Source organism: Peromyscus eremicus, unplaced genomic scaffold, assembly GCF_949786415.1.
Source record: "Peromyscus eremicus unplaced genomic scaffold, PerEre_H2_v1 PerEre#2#unplaced_72, whole genome shotgun sequence".
In the NCBI taxonomy this organism is placed as follows: Eukaryota; Metazoa; Chordata; class Mammalia; order Rodentia; family Cricetidae; genus Peromyscus; species Peromyscus eremicus.
Window position 1 is genome coordinate 746,190 of NW_026734313.1, and position 15,817 is coordinate 762,006.

At 40.3% G+C, this 15,817-nt stretch overlaps 1 pseudogene; it reads left to right on the forward strand.

Annotated features, from left to right (window-relative positions):
- Positions 1 to 12,810: 12,810 nt before the first annotated feature.
- LOC131901372 (vomeronasal type-1 receptor 4-like) lies at positions 12,811 to 15,490 on the forward strand (annotated as a pseudogene).
- The last annotated feature ends 327 nt before the right edge of the window (positions 15,491 to 15,817 follow it).

Below are 15,817 nucleotides of genomic sequence, written 5' to 3' on the forward strand. Positions count from 1 at the left end.
CTGAATTTATGTTGAGGTCTTTGATCCACTTGGACTTAAGCTTTGTGCACGGTGATAGATATGGATCTATTTGCAATCTTCTACATGTTGACATCCAGTTATGCCAGCACTATTTTGAAGATTTTTTTCCCACCTGTCAAAATTTTCTTTGTCAAAAATTAAGTGTTCATACATGTGTGGATTAATGTCAGGTTCTTGGGTTCAATTCCATTGGTGTTTATGCCAGTACCAAGCTGTCTTTATTACTGTAGCTCTTTAGTAGAGATTGAAGTCAGGGATTGTGTTGTCTTCACAGGTTGCTTCATTGTGCAGGATTCTTTTAGCTGTCCGGGGTTTTTTGTTTTTCCATAGAAGTTGACTATTATTCTTTCTTGGTTTGTGAAGAATTGTGTTGGGATTTTGATGAGGATTGCATTGAATCTGTAGATTTCTTTTAGTAAGATTGCCATTTTTACTATGTTAATCCTACCTATCCATGAGCATGGGACATCTTTCCGTTTTCTGAGCTATTCTTCAATTTCTTTCTTCAGGAACTTAAAGTTCTTTTCATACAGGTCCTTCACTTGCTTAGTTAGAGTTATCCCAAGGTATTTTATATTATTTGTGGCTATTGTAAAGGGTGATGTATCTCTGATTTCTTTCTCAGCCTGTTTGTCATTTGTATATAGGAGGGCTTCTGAATTTTTGAGTTAATCTTGTATCCTTCCACATTACTGAAGGTGTTTATCAGATGTAAGAGATCCTTGGTCGACTTTTTGGGGTCACTTATGTATACTATCATGTCGTCTGCAAATAGTGAAAATTTGACTTCTTCCTTTCCAATTTCTATCCCTTTGATCTCCTTTCTTTGTCCTGTTGCTTTACGTAGAACTTCGAGTATGATATTGAATAAATATGGGGAGAGTGGACAGCCTTGTCTTGTTCCTGATTTTAGTGGAATTGCTTTGAGTTTCTTTCCATTTAATTTGATTGTGGATGTTGGCTTGCTGTAACTTGCCTTTATTATGTTTAGGTATGTTCCCTGTATTCCTGATCTCTCCAAGACCTTTATCATGAAGGGGTGTTGGATTTTGTCAAAGGCCTTTTCAGCATCTGATGAAATGATCATGTGGTTTTTTTTTTCAGTTTGTTTATATGGTGTATTACATTGTCAGAATTTCGTGTGTTGAACCAACCTTGCATCTTTTGGATGAAGCCCACTTGATGATGGTGGATTATTGTTTTGATGTGTTCTTGGAGTCTGTTTGCCAATATTTTATTGAGTATTTTTGCATCAATGTTCATGAGGGAGATTGGTCTGTAATTCTCTTTCTTTGTTGCATCTTTGTTTGGCTTGGGTAGCAGAGTAAATGTAGCCTCACAGAAGGAGTGTGGTAATGTTCCTTTTGTTTCTAATGTGTGGAACAATTTGAAGAGATTTGGTATTAACTCTTCTTTGAAGATCTTGTAGAATTCTGCATTGAAACCAACACGTCCTAGGCTTCTCTTGGTTGGGAGACATTTAGTGCCTGTTTCTATTTCCATTTGAGTCATAACATCAGTTAAGTCCCTTATTTCTCTGTTAAGTTTTGATTTTGATCTGTCCAGTGGTGAGAGTGGGGTTTTAATGTGTGGGGTTTGTGTGTGATTTGAGCTTCAGTAATGTTTCTTTTACAAATGTAGGTACCCTTGTGTTTGTGGCATAAATGTTCAGAATTGAAACTTCATCTTGGTGGATCATTCCTTTGATGAGTATGCAATGCCCTTCTTGATCTCTTTTGATTGATTTTAATTTGAAGTCTATTTTGCTGGAGATTAGGATGGCTACACCAGCTTGCTTCTTAAGACCATTTGATTGGAAAGACTTTTCCCAGCCTTTTAATCTGAAGTAGTGTCTATATCTGAAATTGAGGTGTGTTTCTTGTATGCAGCAGAAAGATGGGTCCTGCTTTTGTATCCATTCTGTAAGCCTGTGTTTTTTAATAGATAAATTAATTCCATTGATATTAAGAGATATTAGTGACCAGTGACTGTTAATTCCTGTTATCTTTTGGTGGTAGTGTGTGTATACTTCTTTTCTTTGGGGTTTACTGCTGTGGGATTATCTATTGCCTGTGTTTTCCTGGGTGTATCTGACTTCTTTATGTTGGAATTTTCCTTCTAGTGCTTTCTGTATGGCTGGATTTGTGGATAGGTATTGTTTAAATCTGCTTTTGTTTTGGAAAGTCTTGTTCATTTCGTCTATGGTGATGGAAAGTTTTGCTGGTTATATAAGTCTAGGCTGGCACCCATGGTCTCTTAGTGTCTGCATTACTGTCCAGGTCCTTCTGGCTGTCAAAGTCTCCATTGAGAAGCCGGGTGTTATTCTGATATCTCCATTTATAAGTCACTTGGCCTTTTTCTTTTGCTGCTGTTAATATTCTTTCTTTATTATGTAGGTTTAGTTGTTTAATTATTATGTGATCAGGGCATTTTTTCGGGGGGGGGGTCTAGTCTTTTTGGTATTTTATAGGCTTCTTGCATCTTCATAGGTATTTACTTCTTTAAGTTTTCTTCTATGATCTTGTTGAAGATATGTTCTATCCCTATTATTCTTAGGTTTAGTGTTCCAGGTTTCCTGGACATTTTGTGTTATGACTTTTTTGGCTTTGGTATTTTCTTTGACTAACAAAATATTTCCTCTATTGTATCCTCTACACCAGAGATTCTCTCTTCCATTTCTTGAATTCTGTTGGTTATGCTTGCATCTGTGTTTCCTGTTTGTTTACTCAGATTTTCTATTTCTAGCATTTCCTCTGTTTGTGTCTTCTTTATTGTTTCTCTTTCAGTTTTCTAGTCTTGAACTGTTTCCCTCACATGTTTAATTGCTTTTTCATGGTTTTCTTGTTTTTCTTTAAGCGATTTATTGATATCTTGCAAATTTTTATTTATATTTTCCTCTATTTTTTATTGATTCTCAATTTTTGTTGCCTTTTTTCCTATTTTTTGTTTGCCTTTTCCTCAATTTCTTTAATTGAATTTATCATTTTTTCTTGAAAGGCCTCTACATTCTTAATGAAGCTGTTTTTTTGGTCACTTTCTTCTGCTTTTTCTACATTTTGATGTTCAGGTCTTGTGTTGCAAGAGGGCTAGGTTCTGGTGATGACACATTGCTGTATGTTTTTATATGTATTTTGCCTTGACTTCTGCCTACCTCCTCTTCTACTAGGTGCAAGAGGTGCCTGTGTCTGGATGAGCTGCTATTGGTCCAGTCTGTGCTTGCTGTGTCCATTTTTCAGTGGGGCCCTGTGGGTCCAATCTTGGCTCTTGGTCTAATTGAAGCTGGTAGATTCTGTATCTCAGGAAGCTGCTCTTGGCCCAACCCAATCTAGTTGATCCTGTGACTCACGGAGCCACTCTTGGTTGTATAGGGGCTCTTGGTCCAGTCAGAGTTAACAGATTCTGTGTCTCAGGAAGCCTTTCTTGGTCCAATGACAGGGGGCAGATTCTATGTCTTAGAAAGCCACTCTTGGTTTAATGAGGACTGGTAGATTCCCTGTCTCAGGAAGTTACTCTTGGTCCAATGAGAGCTGGCACTTTGGTTTCCAAACCTCAGGAAATTACTGGGGTGACAGGCAGATGGGTATTGGGGCAGGGTGTGGAACTTGTGGATTGCAGGGTCCAGTGGGGGGTATGTGTGGGGGCCTTCCTGCAAGTGTTTTCCCTGATGGCCAGAAACTGAGGCAGTGTTAGGTGGGGTTTGCTGGGGACTGGCTGTGTCCCAGAGCCTAGGGGCAGAACCCTCTGGGTATGAGAATAGTCACTCACCTCTTGGTCCAATGAGAGCTGGCCTAAAAATTATCTTTATTTATTTTGCAGTAAGTGTTCCACGTGCATGTATGCCTGCATGCAAGAAGAGAACACCAGATCTCATTATAGATAATTGTGAGCCACTGTGTGGTTGCTGTGAATTGAAATTAGGACCTCTGAAAGAACAATCAGTGCTCTTTACCTCTAAGCCATTTCACCAGCCTCTATATTCTTATTCTTGTTCATTTTCCCTTACCAGTCAAATGTCTAAACATTTTTATATTTGTTGTTTGAACAGTTTATGGAAACGTTATCTCACATAGATGAGGCTAATAACCCATATGTATTGGCATGTGATTTTTAATTGGCAGACATGCACTTTACAGTGAAAATGGAGATGTGTGCTTCTCCTAGAGCCTAGACCCACATAAGGCCCCCAAGGAGTATTAACATGCTCTGCTCCTCTTTGTGTCTTTCTTGTACATATGATTATCTTAAATGCTGGCATGTGGATAGGGAAAATATTGTGCAATGATACATTGCTCCTCACATATCCAGGTCAACATTCTTTGTCTCTCTCTAAAGAAATTTTGCTGGATGGACAATATCCATAAAGTAGCAGAAGCTTCATTTCTGGGATTCACTGCATGAGATTTTCCTTATCATCATTGAAATCAAAACTAAGCTCCTAGTTTCCTAATAGACTCGTTTGTTTTTTTTCCTATTTCTTTTGCCTTTCTCCTGATGGTATACTCTGTTGCCTGATATGGGTACAGTGTATAATTTTTAATTATTTTGTTTTTTAAATATTTTAGTTTTTATTTAATGGTGGATATTTGTTTAGGATTAGAGGGTGAGCCATGAAATATTCATCTTCTGGTTAGAATAACTGTGGAACACTTCACAGAACTTACAAGAATAATATAATAAATCTACCTCACCTGCAATATGCTATTCACTGCTGTAGGATTCTCTCAGCAGGAGCAACATGGACAGACAAGGAAGAGTACATCTCCGTACCAGAGTCCAAATATGAAGGTAATATTCACTGTATGATATTGACTCATCTGTTGGCTACACAGTGATTATATATAGTGTAGCTAGAGTTTTCCTGACTGGCCCACAGTCAGGACAAATCTCTGACACCCGCCAGTCCCACAGCCACTCAGAACCAACCAAATAAACACAGAGACTTATACTGGTTACAAACTGTATGGCCGTGGCAGGCTTCTTGCTAACTGTTATTACAGCTTAAATTAATCCATTTCTATAAATCTATACCTTGCCACATGGCTTGTGGCTTACCAGGATCTTCACATGCGGCTTGTCATGGTGGCGGCTGGCAGTGTCTCTCTCACTCAGCTTCCTGTTCTCTCCATTCTCCTCTCTGTTAGTCCCACCTATACTTCCTGCCTGGCCACTGGCCAATCAGTGATTTATTTATTGATCAATCAGCAACACATTTGACATACAGACCATCCCACAGCAATATAGGGGTGTGTGTGTGTGTGTGTGTGTGTGTGTGTGTGTGTGTGTGTGTGTGTAAATTTACTTTTGATAATGCATGAGGAAATTAGGAGATTTTCAGATGCATAGGATCCAGCCTGTCATTCTCAGGACATGAAACTTCTGTCCAGAATACATGTGTCCAGCACACACCTGGTTCCTTCTATAATCACTGGTCATCTACAAAGAGTCATCATTTTCAGCCTGCAATATTAAAGGGGATCTAAAGTCTTTTGTGTGTGCACTGCCAGGAGCTCTGTGAGCTCACTGAGAAGCAGGCTCTGGAGATGGGTTTTGTCTACTCAGCTGAGGCACAAACACTTGGTTTCAACAGTCCTCTATATCCCTTCCCTGAGTCAGGATGGGCTCTGATTCTGTGACAAGCTCCAATGTAAACCTCAAAACAGGCCAAGGGGAAAGACATCACGCACTTCATTACAATTGAGGGGAAAAATGTTTCAAGGAGAGGGGTCTATTGTCCATCTCTAGTTATAATGATGTCTACAATAGAAACAGTTAATGTGCTGCTCATCCAACTACAGGATAGAGGGGACATATGTCTGAAACTCCTCAGCCATTGCTTCAAGATGACATTTTATCAGGGCTTTTCCTTGTTTTTCTCTTGGATGTTGTCAATTTCAATTGGTTGATATTTTGCCTTGACCTATCTACTGTTTATCATCAATGGAGACCACATGCATGTCTACGTGAGAACATTTTCTCTACTGTACAATGCAGAAAATATTGTTGAGTGACCTGTTGTACATACTGTCTGCAGAGGAATATATAGAGCTTCAAAATTTAACACTATGTATACTGGAGATACTAATTTATTGCTATTATGGTACACATGTAGTTTGGAGTCAACTTTCTTTTTAATTTAATTTACTATTTTGCTCTGTTTTATCATAAGGTGAAAGGGAAAAAAGGAAACAGGAAACAGGAAAAGATATGTTGAAAAGGTGTGAGAATGAAAATATTTGTAGCACAAAAATGTGTATCAAGATTAATATGGCTGGATAATTTCCGAGCATCAGAAGAAAGTGTGCAAGCCTGACCAAGTTATGAAGTTCTGAGTAAGATATAAATAGAAGTGAAAGTGAGATATCGACATGTCATCTGTGATCATATCTTGGTAAGGTCAAAGTTCAATACATTGAATTAAAATGGGATTCTCTCCAAGTATTGGTCTCTTCTTGGTAAGTTTTACAAGTACTGCCTTAAAAGAACAAAATATTTGTCCATTCTGTATGTATTTAAATGTATTAGAGTTTATTAGACTTTATTTTTTATTTCTGTCTAAATTTTACTCAGTGATTATTAATACCATCCTAGGAGAGGTGTTTGAACAGTTAAGAGTACTTGTTTGTTTTATAGAAGACCCAGTGTAGGTTCACAGCACCTACGTGTGGGCTAACAGCCATCTGTGGTTCAGGTTTCAGGGGATCCAATGCTCTCTTCTCTTCTGACCACTCAGCGTGCCCGGCATGTGTAGTGCACATACATTTTTCTTGCAAACATTCATACATACAAAATAAAATGTAATTGTTTTCATTTGTTTCTCTTGATTGAAAGTGGATTCTGTTCTCATACAATATATTCTGATGACAGTTTCCCCTCCTTCTATTTAACCCAGCCCCTTCCTCTGCATGCACTCTTTCTGTCTCTCATAGAAAACAATCTTATTCTTAGAGATAACAGCCAAATGTGACAAAACATAATATACTAGGAGAAAACAAAAAAATCATCATATTGTGACTGGACAAGGCATCCCCACAGAAAGAAAAGATCCCCAAGAGCAGGCACAGGAATCAGAGCCCCACTCATTCCCACACTCAGGAGTCCCACAGAAATACTAAGCTATAGGCAGTAATATATATTCAGAGGATATGGGGCAGACTCCTGCAGGCCCTGTACTTGCTTCTTCAGTCTCTATGAGCTTATATGCATCTTGCTCAGTTAAATCAGTGTGACTTGATCTCCTGGTTTCCTCCATCCCCTCTGACTCTTACACTCTTTCTCCTCCTATTCTATAGTCTTCCCTGAGTTCCAAGAGGAGGAATTTGATGGAGACATCCCATGTAGAGCTTGCATTCCAAATGTGAGTCTTGTGAATCCTCAAATCCCAACAGAGTGACACACCTCTTCCAATGAGGCCTCACCTCTTCTACCTTCTCAAAGTGTTCCACTAACTTGGGAACAAGAATTCAAACATATGAGTGTACAGGGGCCAATCTCCTTCAAACCTCCAATATCTAAATCTAATCTTTCTACAACATGAAGAAATCGAGCAATTCTCAGATGTTGAGTCCAGCCACTGAGGTCAAAGGAAATTGATTGAGCAGTGTAATGGATGGTCTTGTGATCCCATCACAAATACAAAGGCTTTGATGAGGATGTTGAAAAACTCTGACATTGGCTTCTCCTAGTTTCTTGCCTAGGATGTTCCACTCTAATAACTCTTGCTTTTACTTCATTCTTATATCTCCTGCCAGGCTCCAGTCAAGGATCTTTTCCCTCCCTCTACCTGTATCACAAATAAAACTTTAGTGTCCTTCTGTGATTTATTAGACAGATCTTTCTAGGTGGTTCCCTTTTTCTCATACCCACTGTCCCACTTCAGTTATAAGGAACAATAGGAGCCTTCTCCCCAAGAACATATTGAAGTTGAGGTTACCTATTCAGAGGAGGAAGATAAGAAAAGGGGACACCTATTGACTATGCAGTTCATACTAATGACCGGCAAAGGAAAATAACCAGTTTCCTTCTTGGTTAAAACAAAGAGTGTCTGTGGACCTCTGAGCACCATCACCCTCTCCAGATATCAGAGATGCTAGAAATGGCTGAGATCTCTGATCCCTGATCTGGTTCTTCAATGATTTTTGTTTTCCACTTCAGAAGAGAGGATATTCGTGTAACAGTGAAGTCCATTAAGGGTAAACCTGGTCTAGGCTAATGAGTAGAATCTCTGGCCTGATGGTAGACTCCCCATTCAAGTTATCTGGTCTATCACCTTGCTGAGGTATTATGCCTTAAGAAGGAAGGGTCACCTTAGGATGTTGGACTCACTTTAAGCCGTGCTAAAGACAGGTTAGAAAAATTATCCCCATGATGAAATACTCTACTTTTCCAGATTCCCATGCCTAGCACAGGCTTTTATAAGAGAACAGCCAAGCTGTTCTTAGTCACTTTTCTGCTCTAAGCAATCTTGCCCTAAGACTGGCATTCTTTAGTCTTTTCCCACACCCCACACCCCACGAGGCGGTTGTCTTCCATTGTGTGGCTGAATTCCATGCTTAACTGGAGTTCATGGTTTCTTTCCATGACATATTTATTTCCCTCTTGTGAGAAGCCTCTGAGAATTATGGCATGATTTTATTTTTCAACCTAACTCATCCTTCTGCTTCTATTTGATTCATTTTGAAATTTTTTGATAATGACACTAAGAACCCCAAAAAGGAACCTCCAATTCCCTTTTGTAAACTGGTGATGATTAAAAAAATTCTGAACCCAAATTCCAGTATAATGTTATGTATAAACACTTGAATACACACGTTAAATAAGTAAATAAAATTTTAAAGATAAAATGTTACTGAAAGCATCCTGCAGATTGCTTTGCTTCTCTGTCTTCATCTGTGGTGCCCACTCTCTTCTGCTGCATGTCCTCTCATGATCTGTGAGGGAGACCTCCACAAACTGAATCAGTCCCCCCAGGTGCTGTGGGATGGTCTGTGTGGCAAATGTGTTGCTCTGATTAGTCAATAAATAAATCACTGATTGGCCAGAAGCCAGGCAGGAAGTATAGGTGGGACAAGGAGGAGAATAAAGGTGGGAAATGGAAGGCCGAGTCAGAGACACTGCCAGCCGCCATGATGACAAACAGCATGTGAAGATGCCGGTAAGCCACGAGCCACGTGGCAAGGTATAGATTTATGGAAATGGATTAATTTAAGTTGTAAGAACAGTTAGCAAGAAGCCTGCCACGGCCATACAGTTTGTAAGCAATATAAGTCTCTGTGTTTACTTGGTTGGGTCTGAGCGGCTGTGGGACTGGCAGGTGAGAGAGATTTGTCCTGACTGTGGGCCAGGCAGGAAAACTCTCGCTACACCCAGGATTAGTGTAGACAGCACATCCTGCTTTGGAATTGCTATTGAAATTATGGTTCAGATGTCCCATCCCCACACACATGTTGTGAGGACTGTTTTCAAATGATTATTATTATATTCCCTGGAGATTTTAGAAGTAAAATATGCCTGATAACCACCATCTTGGTCAACTTTGATGATTATGTCCTACAGTCTAATTTTTCCTTCATTGTCTTTAAACAGTCTTACAACCTAAAGAAATATTCTTCAGACTGTCTCCCCAACTCATGTCTTTCAAATCTTTAGTATTTTATTTATTGATTGAGTGTATATTTGTGTGTTTATGTGTGTGTTTCTGTGTTTGTGTTTGTGTCTGTGTTTGTGTGTGTGTCTGTGTGTGTTTCTGTGTGTACAGACATAAGTGCTAGGACACCCATGTAGGGGTCACTGGACAGCTTGAAGGAATCAGTTCCCCCCTTAAATCATATAAGTCAAATGATATAACTGAAGTCCTCAGGTTTCAGACCTTATGGTTGTTCTGAGTTTTTTCTGTGACACTCAATGGTTCCTTGGTGTCTTAAATGACATTCACCCCAATGAACATCACCCATGTACAGCCCAACTCAATAATACTGACTCTAAAAGCAAGTGTCTGCTCCCCTCTAGTTTCAGTGGGGACGTAGTCTTACATGGTTTGCCCATGACTCTACTTTGTCAGCATCATTCTAGACCAATGTCGTCATGATGCTTCTGCACAGAAATGGCCAGAGAGTGCAGCACATTCACACCTCAAGTCAATACAAATTCACACCTTAAGTGAGAACCAAATCACACCCACTGAAACCATCCTGACGTTCGGTTACATTTGTAAGCTTTATCTTGCAGACGGTATTTGTAATTCTCCTCACATTTCTTAAGTGAACTCTCATCTCTGGTTGAGGCGTGACAGGGAGGTTTTGTCTGAAAGCTCCCCACCATTTCTCCCTTATTTTTGTTCTTTAGGGATCAAGAGGATCCTTGTTCTGTACTCTTCACCCCCTTGTTCTGTACTCTTCATCCATGGGAAAAACACACAAGACAGCTTCACTGTGATTATAAAATATTTGGTAATCATGGGTTGAAAATGTTTTGGACTGTGAAGTCATTTTGGCTCACTATGTAATCTCAGCACTAGGGAGGCTGAGGCAAGAGGATGGCCATAAAATCTATGGTTTAGCTCCAGGTCAAGCTGTCATAAGGAAGATTCAGTCTCACAGCAATTCTCCACAGGTTTTGAACACATTTTATCTCCAGATAGATGTGGCAGATGATTTATAGGTATTATGACATAGTTTTCCATGAGTTGACCTAAAGTTTACTTCAGGAAAGTGAGATAAATACTTGTTATAGAAAGATATCATAGAAATGTCATCATGTTTACCCCTTGCTATCTGCTAGGGGCCTTCAGGGCAGCAGGCTCTGGATGGCAGGGGCATGTGAGGGAGGCCAGGGTTGGGGTCCGCTGTCCAGCCTCCCCAACCAACACTTCCACAGTGCTGCCTTTCACAGTCTCCCAGATACTACAATCCTGACTACAAAGCCTTAAAGACCCATTAAAATTCCTTTTTTTCTATTATTCTACTAACTCTTCTCTTTTATTTCAGAATCAATAGGATGCCCATCAGGGAAGGTTAAAAATTCATAGGGAAATATCCCTCTCAGGAGAAGGTTTCATTTGAAAGCTGTGTCGTTAAAAGTTGGTCTGTTTGTCTGGTAGTTCATTCTGCTATGTTTATAAATGTCATTGAAATATGTTATGGAGACAAAGGTGGGTTAAATATTTTATCTCTGTCACCCTTATTGCCTTTCAAGTCATCATAGGGCTAACTACATTTGGTCGGACCTCAAAAAAATGTCTCTGAGATCTCTGGCCACTAGATTCGGGTACACAAAAGTTTATATATTCTTTTGATATAGATATCAATAACGGTAATTTTTGCCTCTGTTCCATCTTATTAAAAGGCTCTTTCTAGAGTTGGGGTCTCGCTCTCCCCTCCCTAGATGCAAGCATGGTTTAAAGCCTCTCTCTGTCTTGCGTCAGACTGAGCCTCCTAACGTAAACACTAAAAATGGGGGCTGGAGAGATGGCTCAGCAGTTAGGAGCACTAGCTGTTCTTCCCAAGAACCTGAGCTCAATTCCCAAGACTACATGGTGGCTCACAACCATCTGCAATGAGATCTAGTGCCCTTTTCTGGCCTGCAGGCATACATGCAGGCAGAATACTGTATAAATTATAATAAAAGACCACTTTATCTATAATAAATATATAAATATATTTATTTTATATAATTACTATATGTGGGCATTTAGTGCTATGAATTTCCCTCTTAGTACTGCTTTCATAGTGTCCCATAGGTTTGGATATGTGGTGTCTTCATTTTCGTTGATCTCTAGAAAGTCTTTAATTTCTTTCTTTATTTCTTCCTTAACCCATTGGAGATTCAGTTCGGTATTATTCAGTTTCCATGAGATTGTAGGTTTTCTGTAGTTTTTGTTGTTGTTGAAATCCAACTTTAGACCATGGTGGTCTGATAGAACACAGGAGGTTATTCCAATTGTTTTGTATCTGTTTAGATTTGTTTTGTGGCCAAGTATGTGGTTGATTTTAGAGAAGGTTCCATGGGGTGCTGAGAAGAAGGTATATTCTTTTTTGTTGGGATGGAATGTTCTGTAGATATTGATTAAGTCCATTTGAGTCATGACATCAGTTAAGTCCTTTATTTCTCTGTTAAGTTTCAATTTGGGAGATCTGTCCAGTGGTGAAAGTGGAGTGTTGAGGTCTCCCACTATCAATGTGTGGGGTTTTATATGTGTTTTAAGCTTTAATAATGTTTCTTTTACATATGTGGGTTCCTTGTGTTTGGGGCATAAATGTTCAGAATTGAGACTTCATCTTGGTGGATCTTTCCTGTGATGAGTATGTAATGCCCTTCTTGATCTCTTTTGATTGATTTTAGTTTGAAGTCTATTTTGCTGGATATCAGGATGGCTACACCCGCTTGTTTCCTAAGACCATTTGATTGGAAAGTCTTTTCCTAGCCTTTTATTTTTAGGTAGTGTCTATCTTTGACTTTGAGATGTGTTTCTTGTATGCAGCAGAAAGATGGGTCCTGCTTTTGTATCCATTCTGTAAGCCTATGTTTTTTTTAATAGTTGAATTAAGTCCATTGATATTGAGGGATATTAATGACCAGTGATTGTTCATTCCTGTTATTTTTTGGTGGTGATGTGTGTGTGCTTCTCTTCGTTGCGGTTTACTGCTGTGGCTTTATCTATTGCCTGTGTTTTTGAGGGTGTATCTGACTTCCTTAGGTTGGAATTTTCCTTCTAGTGCTTTCTGTAGGGCTGGGTTTGTGGATAAATATTGTTTAAATCTGGCTTTGTCATGGAATGTCTTGTTCACTCCATCTATGATGATTGAAAGTTTTGCTGGGTATATTAGTCTAGGCTGACATCCATGGTCTCTTAGTGTCTGCATTACATCTGTCCAGGTCCTTCTGGCTTTCAAAGTCTCCATTGAGAAATCGGGTGTTATTCTGATAGGTTTGCCTTTATATGTCACTTGGCCTTTTTCCTTTGCTGCTCTTAAGATTCTTTATTCTGTACGTTTAATTGTTTAATTATTATGTAGCGAGGGGATTTTTTTGGGGGGTCTAGTGTGTTTGGTGTTCTATAGGCTTCTTGTATCTTCATAGGCATTTCTTTAAGTTGGGAAAGTTTTCTTCTATGATCTTGTTGAATATATTTTCTGTGCCCTTGAGTTGGTATTCTTCTCCTTCTTCTTCCCTTATTATTCGTAGGTTTGGTCTTTTCATGGTGTCCCAAATTTCTTGGACATTTTGGTTCATGACTTTGTTGGCTTTAGTGTTTTCTTTGACTGATGAATCTATTTCTTCTACTGTATCTTCAACACTAGAGATCCTCTCTTCCATCTCTTGCATTCTGTTGATTATACTTGCATCTGAAGTTCCCAATCATTTTCTCAGATTTTCTATTTCCAGCATTCCCTCTGTTTGTGTCTTCTTCATTTTTTCTATTTCCCTTTTCAGGTCTTGGACGGTTTCCTTCATTTGTTTCATTGATTTATCTTGATTTTCTTTCAGTACTTTATTGTTTTCTTCTAGGACTTTATTGATTTCTTCTAATTTGTTTGCCTTTTCCTCTAGTTGTTTACAGCGTTCTTCCCATTTTTTTGTCTTTTCCTCTACACAAGCCTCTAGCTTCTTCATGATGTCATTCATAAGGCTATTTTCTTCTGCTTCTTCCAATTTCTGATGTTTAGGTCTAGGTGTTGGAGGAGGGCTAGGGCCTGGTGATGCTGTATTGCTATTCATTTTGTTGTATGTGTTTCTGCCTTGACGTCTGCCCCTCTCCTTTTGGTTCGTTCTTGGCCTTATCCGCACACTTGGTTCAGACAGAGCTGACAGATTCAGGAAGTCTCTCTCTCTTGTCCAGATGGGAGCTCTTGTCCAGAAGGGAAGTCTGGGGCAGGATGGGAGCTCTTCTCTCTCTCTCTCTCTCTCTCTCTCTCTCTCTCTCTCTCTCTCTCTCTCCTCCAGAAGGGAAGTCCAGGGCAGGATGGGAGCTGTGCTCCACAAGGGAAGTCTGGGGCAAGATGGGAGCTGGGGGCCAGCCTCTAAGTCTCAGGAAGAGGCTTGGGGCTCAGGCAGATGGGCGTGGGGGCAGGGCGTGGAGACTGCAGGGTCTGCCAGGGGTCTTGGAGAAGGGGATCCTTTCCAGTGGGACTAGAAGGGAACCTGCCCGGTGGCCAGAACCTGGGGCCAACTTGGGCAGGTCTTCCCCAGAGTGGCTGGTGCCCAGGAATGGGGTCCAGGGCAAGCTAGGGGACTCACCTGTGCTCCAGAAGGGAAGTCCGGGGCCGCTTTCATATGTTTTTATGCCATACTGTGTTACAATTGGTGTCATGTTGACCAAGAATGATAGAGCTGTATCACTAGTACACTTCCATCATGAGGTGAGGGAAAGTACATGAAGTACAAAATAATAGTCTGAATTGTCTATGCAGTGTTCTCCAGGCCAAGCTCCTATACTGTGATACAATCGTATCATAGACGTAAAGACTCAAATCATTCATTATGCTCAGACATTGAGAAGTGTTTTGAAGAGAGCAGTGTTCCTCCTGGTCATCACTCCATTCTGCACAGAAGACCTCTCCATGACTTCTCAGATAAAGCTCCAAAAACCACTGAGGAATTGGCTCTCCAGATGCTTCTGCTTTCCCAAGTCAGAATTGGGACTGTGGCCAACACTCTTCTGTTTGTCCACAGTTTCTCTCCCATCTTTACTGGCTCTCGACTGAGGCCCACACAGGTTATTGTCACCAACTTGACTGTGGCCAATGTGTTCATTCTCGTCACTGCATTTCTAAGCAACATGATGGTTTTTGCTCCTAGGAGTCCTCCAAGTAACCTGTGATGCAAAATTGAGTTCTTCATTCAGCTGGTGGCTCAAAGCACAAACATGTGTTCCACCTGTGCCCTGAGCATCCATCAGTTTCTCACTCTTGTTCCTCGTCACTGGGGTAGGTTGAGGCTCCGAGGAAGAGCACCTAATGTCCTGAGTTATTCTTGTTACAGTTGTTGGTTGTTCAGTATCTTAAATAACGTCTACATTCCAGTCAAAGTCAGTGGTCCACAGAGCACAGGCAATGACACTAACAATGTAAGAAAGTGGGTCTGCTCCACATCTGGATTCAGTGTAGGCATTGTCATCTTGCATTTTTCCCATGATGCCACATTCATCAGCATCATGGTCTGGACCAGTGTCTCCATGGTGCTTCTCCTCCATAGACACCACCATCGAACACAGCATGTCCTCACTTCCAATCAGGATCTTAGAGGCCATGCTGAGACCAGAGCAGCCCACACCATCCTCATGCTGGTGGTCATCTTTGTAAGTTTTTATGTTCTAGACTGTGTTTGCAGTTTGTTTTAGGTTTCTTTTGTAGACTCTCATATCTGGTTGAGGCGCGTAGGTGAAGCTTTGACTGCAGGCTTACCCACCATTTCCCCCTTCCTGTTGATCTTTAGGGATCCTAAGGATCTCTGTTCTGTGCTCTTCAACTGCTGAAAACCACAGTCAACATGACAAACATAGAAGACAGCTTTACTAGCAGCCGTACACACTCTATTAAGTAAAAGTTGTTTGAAAATCCTTCCTCATAAACCAGACACATTGACTCACTAAACTTATTCCAGCACTGGGGAGACTGAGCCAGGAGGATTGAAATATAATCAATAGCATGCCAGGCTGTAGAATGAGATCTAGGCCAGCTTGTAATAAGGAGATCCAGTCTCACAACACTGTATCTGCACCCTAAGAAAGAATATAACAAGTAAATTAAAGAAAAAGAAAGAATAAGAATGCCAGTCATCAGCCGGGCGGTGGTGGCACACG